Raw genomic sequence first — 12,798 nt, forward strand, 5'->3', positions numbered from 1 at the left:
CTGCGCCGACCAGCGAAGAGTCCGGTCCGGTTTTAGTCTTGGCTCCGGTTTGTACTATTTTAAGCCATGAATAGCCCGAATGCCCTCTTCGGGAGATTACACTGTAAAAAATGCTAACAAACCAGTTAGTTAATTCTTCAAGCAAAATCTAGTATTAAAACACACGTTGTTGCAAAAAATGGGTCAGGTAACACATATGTTTGCAACCTAACACCACATCCATTTCATCGAAGCAGAAAAGCTAACATCATTGTAAGCCGACAAATATTATCCGTGCAAACCATGCCGTGTTATTTGACAAACATGTTTGTTTATGCTTCCTTTGCCTTTTTTTCTGGGTAACGTGTTAACTAACAAATCAAACGCATGTTGTTACTCACAATCTTAGTTTTCTTACTACTCTTTTTGTTGTAGCATTACAAAGACCTTAGTTAATTGAAAAAAATCGCCATTTTGTGCGCCCCTCTGCGCCCGCCATTGTTCAGTCTGTGCCAAGTCAGAGAGGGGAGAGGACGCGTGCGTTGTGAAGGAGCTGAGCTGTGGCGTATAAGTGTTGCGTGTGCAGTATAAGGAGCTGCTGTGAGATGCAGAAGTGGTGATACTGTGGTGATACATAACCCGAATAAGAATAATAAGAAGTCAAACAGTGAAATGATATGGATTGTTGGACATGGCTTTCATCCTTACTGGTATGGTGAGTGATTATGGGAAAGATCAGTGGAAATATTGCTGGCGTTTTATTGTGGTTTATGTATGTCACTCATTTTCTTTTCAAATGAAGCTCCAACCAGGCTTTAGAGGGTCTCAGGTTGGAGACACTGTTCATTTGTTGACTGTCAATTGACGTCTATAAGTACACTGTAAAAAATGCTAACAAACCAGTTAGTTAATTCTTCAAGCAAAATCTAGTATTAAAACACACGTTGTTGCAAAAAACGGGTCAGATAACACATATGTTTGCAACCTAACACCACATCCATTTCATCGAAGCAGAAAAGCTAACATCATTGTAAGCCGACAAATATTATCCGTGCAAACCATGCCGTGTTATTTGACAAACATGTTTGTTTATGCTTCCTTTGCCTTTTTTTCTGGATAACGTGTTAACTAACAAATCAAACGCATGTTGTAACTCACAATCTTAGTTTTCTTACTACCCTTTTTGTTGTAGCATTACAAAGACCTTAGTTAATTGAAAAAAATCGCCATTTTGTGCGCCCCTCTGCGCCCGCCATGTTCAGTCTGTGCCAAGTCAGAGAAGGGAGAGGACGTGTGCGTTGTGAAGGAGCTGAGCTGTGGCGTATAAGTGTTGCGTGTGGAGTATTATATAAGGAGCTGAAGTGGTGTTAAGAATAAGAATAATAAGAAGTCAAACAGTGAAATGATATGGACTGTTGGACATGGCTTTCATCCTTACTGGTATGGTGAGTTATTATGGGAAAGATCAGTGCAGATATTGCTGGCGTTTTAGTGTGGTTTATGTACCTATGTCACTCATTTTCTTTTCAATTGAACCTCCAACCAGGCTTTAGAGGGTCTCAGGTTGGAGACACTGTTCATTTATTGACTGTTAATTGACGTCTATAAGTACATATGACGGACTGAATTCAATGAGCATGTTGCACACTAAAACCGCATTAAGCTTTGAACAAGAAATTAAATATACCTAATTTTTGGTTGGGCGCTCAACCAGTGAACGCGGTGAGGTGCTGTTTTATGCAATTCCTGTCACTGCAACCAGTTGTCAAATAATATTTTTGTAGACACATGAGCCACCATTGTTCGGTCAGGGAATTTTTGCCCTTTTGTTGCAATTTAGTTTACCCATATCGACAGAAATGAACCATTCTCAATGTTTTCGTGATACGTATTTGGAGCCTGTATGGTGTCATGGCTGGTGCGGATTCCTGCAGGCTGTTTATAACGTTGCAGGTGTGAATCAGTGCAGATTTGTCACCACGACCGGTGCAGATTACCGACTGATTTATGACGTTGGTTGGCATGAGGTTGGTTGCGTTGCTTTATTCGTTGGTTTGAATAAACATCTTTGTGTTTAAATACTCGTCTGTTTGATATTTTTTTAACATAAAAATTTCGACGCGTGTCGCAACACGGTGTGTGAAAACGCACAACATGTATATATACTGTAAAACATATTTGCACGTTTCGAGTCATCCTGGCAAATCTCACTAACCAAATGCGTGAAAACTTTGTATTTACACACTGCATCCCGAAGTTTATAACGCATTTGGCTAATGATATTTGCCTGGATAACATGTGCACGTTGTGCAAATCTCGGCAGAAGCTTGTGAAGCTTACTCACATTTTGCGTGTAAGCGTGTTTTCTTCTGTGTGTGTTATGTAACACCGAAGTTAGTTATCCTGCAACTAGGCGATGCCTAGTTGCATGATAACTAACTTCGGTGTTACATAACACGCACAAAAGGAAACACGCTTACACGCAAAATGCTAGTAAGCTTCACACGCTTTTGCCTAGTGAGATTTGCCAGGATAACTAACTTTTTAGTTACTTTACACGCATAATATTAGTACATTGACAGGTAGATATTAGTTAAGTAACACGGTCACACGCAAAAGGCGTGTAGGTCAACACCACGTCGAAAACTAATGTCTTAGTTTCATAACACGTTTTTTCTTAAAAGCGTGTTATATAAAACACGTTTGACCAGTAGATGCGTGTAAACTTTACACGCTTTAGGTTAGTGAGATTTGCCATGATAACACGGAAGTTAGTTAACATTTTTTACAGTGTACATATGACGGACTGAACAATGAGCATGTTGCACACTAAAACCGCATTAAGCTTTGAACAAGAAATTAAATGTACCTAATTTTTGGTTGGGCACTCAACCAGTGAACGCAGTGAGGTGCTGTTTTATGCAATTCCTGTCACTGCAGCCATGTGTTGTCAAATAATTTTTTTTTTTTTGTAGACACATGAGCCTCCATTGTACGGTCAGGGAATTTTTGCCCTTTTGTTGCAATTTAGTTTGCCCATATCGACAGAAATGAAGCATTCTCAATGTTTTCGTAATAGGTATTTGGAGCCTGTATGGTGTCATGGCTGGTGCGGATTCCTGCAGGCTATATATAGCTTAGAACGTAACTTTAGAACGGAGCGCCTTTGCCGCTCGGCAGTTTCCTACAGAAGATTACTTTTTTAGGTTCATTTTTAGTACAATAAGAGAAATATTACTGTATGCAGTTGTAAGCTTGCTGAAAGGAGCTTGAATGCAGTTTTGAATAAACATGTTTGATGAGTTTAATTCGATTCGTTTTTTTTTGGGGGGGGGGGGGCGGCTGTGAAAAGAGGTGACTAACACGCACATTAGTTAAGTTACACGCCTGTTCTCAAAAATGCATTTAGTTTATTAACACGCACAGCTTAGTTAGCTAACACGCAATATGTGTGTTTTGCGTACACGCATATAGCTAGTGAAAAGTGGCCGTGTGACAAACACATGTGTTACCTAACACGTCTGTAGTTATTAACAAAACACACCGATGATAGTCAATAAACACGCTTACACGGCTTATCTTAGTAACCTGGCAAATATTCGAAAACTAGGAGGTGTGTTTCAAAACACGCTATTCAACCTTTTGCGTGTAATTGAAAACACACTTAGTCATGAAATGCGTGTTTTGCTTACACGCCTATGGTTAGTGAAAAGTGGCCGGATAACTAACTAGTTGGTAAACTTTTTTTACAGTGTAATATGTCGCTGGCCGGTATTGGTAGCTATTGGCTATTGGTGACATTCAGTGGATGGCGGGAGTCTCAAAATGACCCTCAAATTACCTCAGCTTTGTTTACTGGAACGTTGAGAATACAGCTTGCAGCATAGTACTCGGCCATCTTCCCCGCGGTTTTTAGTTTTGGTCAATGCAGTGCACTTTGGTCATCTTTGCGTTTGCAACAAGTGCCTTATTTGTGTTGGCTGTGCCTGACGCCCGGTCCCTTGCATTGATCCATAACTGCAGTGAATGGTGTAGCAACTCTACTCTGCAACTGTCGCCGGAGATTATCATCTGAGACGCCAGACCTCCAACTTTTGTTGGTTCTTTCACTCAGCCTCCTCTCCACTACATGCAGCGGAATCTTTGGAACTTGTCAGCGTTCACATCTGTTAGGCTTATTCTGAACAGTTCCAGAAGACATCAATGGAAGGCGACGACAGAGGATGGACGTTAGATCACGTGACCAAGTAAAAACGTCGGTCAGCTGGCGGCTCACTCAGCATTTGCGCCGCCCTGCGCCGCTTTCTTGCTGAAGAGTTACGATAACAAACCAGCAGGACGACATCGGACATGCGTCCAATCGCCACACCAGCCGCGCTTAGCTCAACAAACCCTTTTTCTGCCTCCTCTTACTTCTGGCGCTTTCGTTAGCCATCTGCCTCTCTCCCTCTCCCTCTCTCTCTCTCTCTCTCTCTCTCTCTCTCTCTCTCTCTCTCTCTCTCTCTCTCTCTCTCTCTCTCTCTCTCTCTCTTTCATCACCCCGCTCTGTTGTTCCAGTCCGCTGACCGAATCAGCTGACGAGAGTCGGTGCGGGCTAAACGGCCACCCTTTCTGCCCCAAACGACACAGAGGGTCAGGACCAGTAGCACTGAATGATGAAGTTAAAGTTACTCTCCCGGGGCTGCCGAGTGGCGTGCGGACGACCTGCCGTTGACCTGATGAAAGGCCACGTCGCGACCCTGTCTTCGTTTGACGAGTCACGGTGGAGCATGATCTGGCAGCTGACAGCTGGCCACCAGCCACTCGACGTAGTCACTGAACGCTGCACCTCACGGACCGTTGAATAATGCAGCTTTTAGGGCGGGGCGGGGACACGGTGTCAGCGCCAGCGTGGCGAATAAGCTCTGGATGAGTCTAGTGCTGGTCACACCACCTGCGGTCGATCGGTGCAGAACAGGGCGGGGAATGTTTTACATTCCGGGGGATCGTGTGGTCATGTAGGGGGGTGGCCAGCAGTGTCCTGAAATTGATTTTTCGGAGAGTGTGATTGAAGCCGCAAGGACGTCAGTATTTCATAAGGACGTCGATATCGGTGCGGAGCCTCAGCCACTGAAGATCCCTTAAATCTCTTAAAATTAGCGATTTTCACTAGCAATTTTGACTAATAGCACCTCAAGGCACCTCAAAGGATCATATATAGACACAAAGTAATGCCAGTTTACCCCTAGTACAATACAAGTTTCAATCATTCATCACAAACACCAAAACAACACTTTGAAGATGTTTAGTTCTTGTCCATGATCGTACACAACAGTCAGTGACAAATATGCTTCAACAAAAATCAGCCCAAGAGCCAGCGGCTATCACTAAATATTGACGTCATAAGAGGGATATTATATCGAGCAAGAGGAGTGACGTAAAAAACAGACGTCCAAACAAAGAGATGGAAAACAGCTAGGAAAATTAATTTCCATAGCTTCCTGTTATGAAATTCAATGAAGAAAACTCCAAGGTAGACGCTGAATTTTTCTTGGCTGGAAAAAATGTGAAATCATCGTGCACTTTTCAGTTTTGTACCGACGTCGATTTAATGGGAATGACAAGGTCAATCGACGTCCCCAACATTGCGTGTATTTTTAAGCCAAAGACGACATACTTTAATTAAAACTGTTGAAATTCGGTAACTTTATTTTAATTCAAATAAATAAACACAAACTTTTTTCCCAACCACTATCAACATATGCAAAATTAACTGCTTTTGAAGGGTAGGTTCAAGGGGCAGCGCTACCCCGTTACTGTGACCTTCTGAGGGGAAAAATAATTAAATATGTTACAGTGATTTGATACAAAAGGTATGTTGTGTGCTTATAGATAAATGTCGAAGTAATATATTCGCATGATTAATTTTTATCTATACACTGCACAGTTACTAAAACTGAAAAGTGGAAAACGACGTCCTCAGATCCCTCTATTCCGACGTCTTTTCTCCTTCATATGGCAGCTATTACCTTCACGATAAAGGAAAAAACCTATCCATATCTGACGCACAGAAAACGAAAATAAAACCGCGTTGTTTACTGTTGCGGCAGTTCGCCAGCGGTGTTGGAAAGGGGAGTTGAGTATAAGAGTGGGTTTGTGAGGCCTTGGGATATATTTATTGTCATTTTGCACAGCCGTGTTTTTAGGCCACAGAGGTGATATTTCTTTTTGTTAGTTTGCTTTTGGTGTTCGATATACCTGTCTACTTTTATCTGTCAGGGACGTCGTTTGGCTTTCCGGGACGTCACAAAGAGAATCTGTTCGGGTGTGGGTTTCCACCCAAATTGACGAAAATCAGGACACTGAGTGGATGGTCCATGATGTTGAATTCCTTGTTGAGACTGGCCTATGGAATGATCATCGATAAAAGTCAACAGTTCAAAAGAACACTTCAATGTGTCTGGGAAGAACGCTTAGCCTGGGCGGCATGCATGTGCCTTTGTAGGAGCGATTGTAGGGAGCGGGCCATAAATTGGAGTTAATTATGCGAATGTTCCTATCATTATGCTTACGGTACAACATTACGGTAAGTTGAGGACGCTTGATCACTGGACTTTTGCTAATGAACGTTTCTGGAATCCGCCATCTCTTTGGTTTCCTTTTTCCTTGGAACGCTGGCTGCTGACCTGTGTCCTACGTTTTCTAATCTTGGGGACTAACCCCTTCTCCCAGAAATCATAACATACGTGGGAAGAAGCTGGATTTCGTGTCGTCTTTGCCCCGGCTGCCCTCAGCTTCCAGACCTCAATCGCCACTAAGCGTCAGATTAATTGACTGAATGTCACGTCAGCCGACTGGGCAGAGTTGGCGTGCCAAACGAGCCTCAGCTGTGAGGTCGTCAACATTGAACCATGTCGTCACCAGATCCATCCAAACAGAGACGTCTCTAAATCATCCTGCACTGCGGGCGTAATGCGAAATCCAGTCTTCTTGTGTGGGTTGTAACACAGACGGTGGATTTGTGCAGTTCCTGAAAAGGCATCGTTTCGAGATCATGGATTTAGAGATTGACCTGATGGTGACCTCAATGTTTCATGGAAGGCCCGCATTACATGGGTCGCTGACCTCTTGCTCATTTTGTATAGTACCGTGATGCAGACACCTTGCCCTTTGTTTGATTATTTCTTGACAGCAACTCTTCCTCGCATGTGTGGACAGCTATAACCACAAGGGCCATACCCTCTTCACTCATCTTAGCTGCTGGTGCTCATTCACGTGACTCGCGCGCTGCGTAGTTCAAATATCTCTCCGCGAGTGCTCCAAGCACTGTTCTGCACAGTTGGCAGGCTCTCGGTAGGTCAGAGACTTAAGGGGCCTCTCGGTGAGATGTGTAGGACTGCGCAGAAGAACATCTACAAACCTCGGGAGGCAGTGCGTCTCTCCCGCACAGACGCACGATGAGTTGCGTTTGCGCCCCTCTGTGATACGCCGCGTGATGTGATGACGTCGGTTGGTGCTGGTGACGTCGGTTGGTGCTGATGACGTAACCGGTGGTCTGATGACGCAAGGGACGTCATGTGAAAGGGTCACACAGAGGTGACCGCATGATATGAAAGGGTGACGACATAGAGGAGCTCCGGTGGGTGGGGAAGTGACCGTTCAGACCTTAGTACTGGCTCTTGCAGATACCAGCATATTATACCGAAAAATCCCCGCTCTCTAAAGCTCCATTAAGCAAACTAGAAAGTCACCGGGCCTGCGGATGGATTATTAAATCGCGGGACTCGACACTGGGTCAGACGGCCCACCAGCTGCTTGTTTTGTCACATGGGAAACTTGGCTTTATGACACACCCGTGGGTCAGGTGTAACAAGTTGAGTAATGGACATTCTATGCCGGAACCGGGAAGCCCAATACAAACGATCCTTTGTCAGAGCTCCAACTAGCTGCGTTGTCGTTCTGAACATTTTTGTTGTGGTTCTCATGTGGCAACCCACTCGATTGTGTGGCAGTAATTCGCTTCGGGACAGGACATATCAAAACAACGCATTCATAAATTCCGGTAAAACGCCATTGTGAAACAATAGCATGGGTCCCGCAGACTGTTCTGCTACACTACTCAGGCGCAATAAAAATCATCAATCAGTTATGGTACCTGGTGGCTGGTGCTACCTTGTTTTTGCGACCGTAGATTAGAGTAATCAGAATCTAAAAAAGGTATAAATCTTCGATAACCATGTCTGACCTTTTTGTGCTCTTGACGATCGTTTTTATTATTCCTTTGTCTAAGGATAGGACATGGATGTCAGTAGCTCCCATGCATCCCTCCAGCCGACTATGCCGTCGTAACACGTCATGATGATGAGCCAATTGCCAACTAATTGATGACAAACACGGGCAAATAATTATATTTCCATGGAACAGAAGTGTAGGAAGTGTAGTTTTGTTCATCGTCAACCGAGACGCCATGCTTGGATGGTGATGAAGGATGATGAATGAACGCAGTCGTCTATATTCAGCACCTTACCATGCGGAGGTGTGGTCATGAGCTTTACATGATCTACCAAAACCAGCCGGCCACGAGCCCCGGCGAGCTTCGGCGAGCTGGCACAGCGCCCGGGAGAGAGCTGCGAACGTCACGGTCACCCCAGGCGGAGGTCGTTCGCCCTGAGGCCGTCTTTGTCCTGTCCCTGAGGCCTCATCTGCCGCCGCGTTTTTGTCGCAGTCTCTAATGGCCCTTTCACACGTAGCAACTTTTCCGGTCGCCGGCGACGGCAACTGTCGCCGGCGATCGCCAGCGACCGGGGTCAGTCGCCGGCAACTCCGCAGTTGTCGATATCAGCTGACCAGTCGCCGGGGTGTGACGTAGCAGTCGTGTCAGCCAATCATTGAAGAGTTGTCGGCGTTGCCGAGAAAGTTCAATTTTTCCAACATTTTGAAGTCGCCGGCGACTGTTCTAGCCAGCCGCCGCTCACCTGTCACGTGACCCGCTTGACCTTGAGTTGGTACCAGATATTGCGCTGCTGATACATGCAGCGGCGCAGCTTATTTTACTGCATTATTCAAGGTACTAAATATTTGGACATGTTTTGCAGGATGATAACTACCGTCTAGGTAATATTGGAATAATATTTATTAGATCTATTATTGAAACAATACATTATATCAATGAAAATACAATCAAACTGCGATTCTTCTACATTGGAATTCAATGCACTCAAGCATAAAACTGAAAAGTGATGTGTACTTGCAGTTCCTCCATTTTTCCTAACGCATCAGCCAAGACTACGAGTGCTGCAGATTTTGCTCACCTGTCTTGTTTATTCAACTACAACCCTGTTCTCAATAAATGAATAACTTCGCTGTAACGACATAAGCATTGAAGAAATTGTTGGTGGTAAGCATGGGACAATCAGAGTGATTTGTGGTCACACATTTGAACCGTGCTTTGTATGTGAAAAACAGAAAAAAGGCATTCTAGAAATGTAGCAGAAATTCAAATGCCAGAAACGGACCTGAGGAACGGCGAAGCCTACCACCCACATAAAACACAGGCTTTCATTATGTCAAAAACAGATGCTGTATTATCTAAATCGCTGGATTGGGGAACACAAGTGTACCCCCCCCCCCCCCTTATAACAAAATGCATTTTTCCACACAGTGGATATCACTAAACATGGCGAGGTGACAGTATATGACACCATACGCGCGACCACATAAAAATGCAGCACGCGCGGACACGGGGCAAGGACGGTGGCACAATATGCCGATACCCAAGAAGACACAAGCCTAGGTCAAAGGTGACAATACTGTGACAGAAATCTTAAAATCAGCCTGGACACAGCTCACTCTTCATGACCGTTTTTATCGAAAATAGACCAACAAAACACCAAGGCTCCTTCGTCCAAAACTCAAAACTCGACATGCCGCTCCAAAGGCCTTGCAAAACAGCGCACACCAACAACGCATAATAGCCAGCAACGCACACGACAGGATTTTCGAGGCCCGAGTCGTCAGCCGCCGCCGCCGCCGCCACCTCCCGGCAGCTGATTGCTGAGTGCCTTGCTCCTTGCCCACCGGCGCCGATCGTGGCGACCTCTTTACTCTGGCAGAATCGACCCTACCGAGCGGCGACAGCATTCAGAAGCAAAATGACAAATGAATTCACTGCACTTATGTCAGAAAATCGAATGCACATGCCATGGTCACACGCGGTGCCGTCCACGGGGCCGGCAGAAGCTGCACACTGTCACCGAACACCACCTGCACCTTGGACGCAGTATGTGAGGGCTTGGCGGACGCGCGCCGCCTCGCGTGCGGTATTGGCATCAAGGCCCGGACACGAGGGAGCACAGTCACACTCGGCGCAATCAGAGCACACCGTCCGGGGCCGTCAGTGTCGATCTCCTGACCTCACAGAAAGTTGTGCAGCACACAGGTGAACGCCGTCAGTGTGGTGACTGGTGCGCAGCACACCGTCCCACGGAAGATCGTCTGTGGGCCGTGGTGCAGATGCTGTCTCTAGGCAGAGTCAACAGTGCAGTGGCAGAAGTTAAACATTCAGCTGCTAGACTCCTTTTCGGGTCAGCAATGCCGTCGAGTTGGCCATCAGGTGGTGTTGCAGAATCATCAGGTACTCTTGATCAGGTACATCAGGTACAGAACCTCTTGACTCATCAGGTAACGCTGTGACTTGTCTGCCAGGCACAGAGGGTGGACATGTCAGAACATACTTCAAATACATTTTTAAAAATCATTTTTTAACCAAAAGCTCTGCAAATTAGGAAGCCTGGAATAGGCTATTGCTTAGCATCATAAAAACTACCCAAATCAGGTTAGGTTTGGTTTTTACACTTCAGGCTAAAATGAGAACTATCTTAACATCATTATCCTTGATGTAGAATTGTTGACGCTTTTTGTCTTGCACAATTGGCAATCAGTATTCAGTGACACAGAATTGGAATTTGTGGTTCAGAAACCTAGCATTTTTTCACACCTAGCATTTTAAGGCAGTGCTCATTCTTTTTGAAAGCAAGTGTATTTTTTAATATAATTTTCTAGGTAATTCATTTCCTACTGAATATGGTTATGATACCATTGTTACTAATTTTGGTATTGTTAAGGCAGCTGTAGCATGGGTGGACATATGCTGTAGAGACTGGAGTGATTAAAGTCACTAGAGGCTTGAGGTTTTTTTTAGACATTATGCAGCAGCCTGGGGAGATATGCAGAGGCAAGTCTAGGCACCACCAGAAGGGGGACAAGCAGTCAGCACAACACACAGCTGGCACAAGGGGAGAAGATTGTAAAAACTATTGCCTGGATCCACCTCTGTGGACATCTCCAGGCTGCTGCATGTAAAAAAAAAGTATCAAGCCTCTAGTGACTTTTTCCACACTGCAGCAAATGCCCGCTTATTCTTGGTCTGCTCTACCTTCCTCCAATTATGAGTTTTGTGTGAAAATGACATTTTTACATTGGTGGAGCTTGTGTGCGCATGGTACACATAAGCCATGCCGGCAGCATTGCTGCAATGAATAGGAAACAGCTCCAGGGCCAAAATACATACCACCTAATACCTTGCCAAAATACATGACATACCTACCACCTACTACGCATACTGCAATTATTTATGTACTAATAAGCCATGGATTATCATTTGCCATGTGAGCACGCACACACATGCGAACCCAATGCGGATTAAGTTTGGCCTGGGTTGTTTATCCATGGTACCAAGGAAAACTCCAGCAGAAACAATAACAAAATTGCAAAGCTACCTGTTTGATTTTGATCATGCTAATTAATGAGCAGCAATATAATATTTTGTTGCTATCAAATATTTCCTTGTGTCGCACGAATAGGTAGGCAAATAGCTGACTGATGGGTAGGCACGTTGTCCTCAAGGGCACTGATACTGAATGTAAACAATGTTCTTGTGACACAACAAGCAAGTTTTCATTACCTTATGAAACTAGTGTCAATTTCAATGTCATTAAAATATTCAATTTTGATGAAAAAATACATATTTATCACAAATAAAACTCATGGGTGATCATGGGCAAGTGCGCCACAAATGACACAAACCCTCCAATATTGTCGAATCAAGCTTAAATTCAAGTCACAACAGCTTCACGACAGGCAAACTACAAGATAATAATCCCTATGCTACTGTGCAACAAATTTAAGGTAGCCACACCAACCAATTTAAGAAAAAAATGCATCACAAATCACCTAAACCACTCACCAAGGACAAAACTGTCATGGCGGCGTCCGCTGCTCGAGAAGAGTCGCCGGCGACTGGCATGTGACGCGGATCTGACGTCACCAGTTGCTGGCGATTGCCCGGCCGTGGCCCGGCGATCGCCAGCGACTTGCTTACGTCATACCTACGTCACACACGATCGTTGGCTGGCGGTCGCTGGCGGTCGCCGGCGACTGCTGCTGTCGCCGGCGACTGAAAAGTTGCTACGTGTGAAAGGGCCATAACAGTGCAGGACGGCCGTATGACCCTCACATCTGTGAGGGTCAGCTGTGTGGTCATGACGTCACCGTATGACGTCACATGTCCTGCAGCTGCGCGGTGCGGTGTTGCGGTCCGCGCCGGCCGGACCAGCTGTTGACATTCCGATCACTGCAGCTGCCGCTGTTACTGACTGCACTGTGGCTGGCACGGCTGTGCGACTTGCGGCTTGAGATCGATGCTGACGCATTTTGTTGGATATGCAGTGTGAGGAATGGCTGCAAGGTGCAAACCGGTGCTTGCGTAGTCATTTCTGACCGCGACCAGGCGGCAATTTCGGCAGCTCCCGGAGCTGCCGAGTCACGCGCCGCAGCCGTGGT

At 45.4% G+C, this 12,798-nt stretch overlaps 1 protein-coding gene across 2 annotated transcripts in view; it reads left to right on the forward strand.

The window, feature by feature from the left end:
• The window catches only part of LOC122392760 (RNA-binding motif, single-stranded-interacting protein 2-like), a 118,674-nt gene that overhangs the window by 64,917 nt on the left and 40,959 nt on the right, over positions 1–12,798 (forward strand). The gene's annotated exons all lie outside the window — the stretch shown is intronic.

This window comes from Amphibalanus amphitrite, unplaced genomic scaffold (genome assembly GCF_019059575.1).
Source record: "Amphibalanus amphitrite isolate SeventyFive unplaced genomic scaffold, NRLGWU_Aamphi_draft 000024F_arrow, whole genome shotgun sequence".
Classification (NCBI taxonomy): Eukaryota; Metazoa; Arthropoda; class Thecostraca; order Balanomorpha; family Balanidae; genus Amphibalanus; species Amphibalanus amphitrite.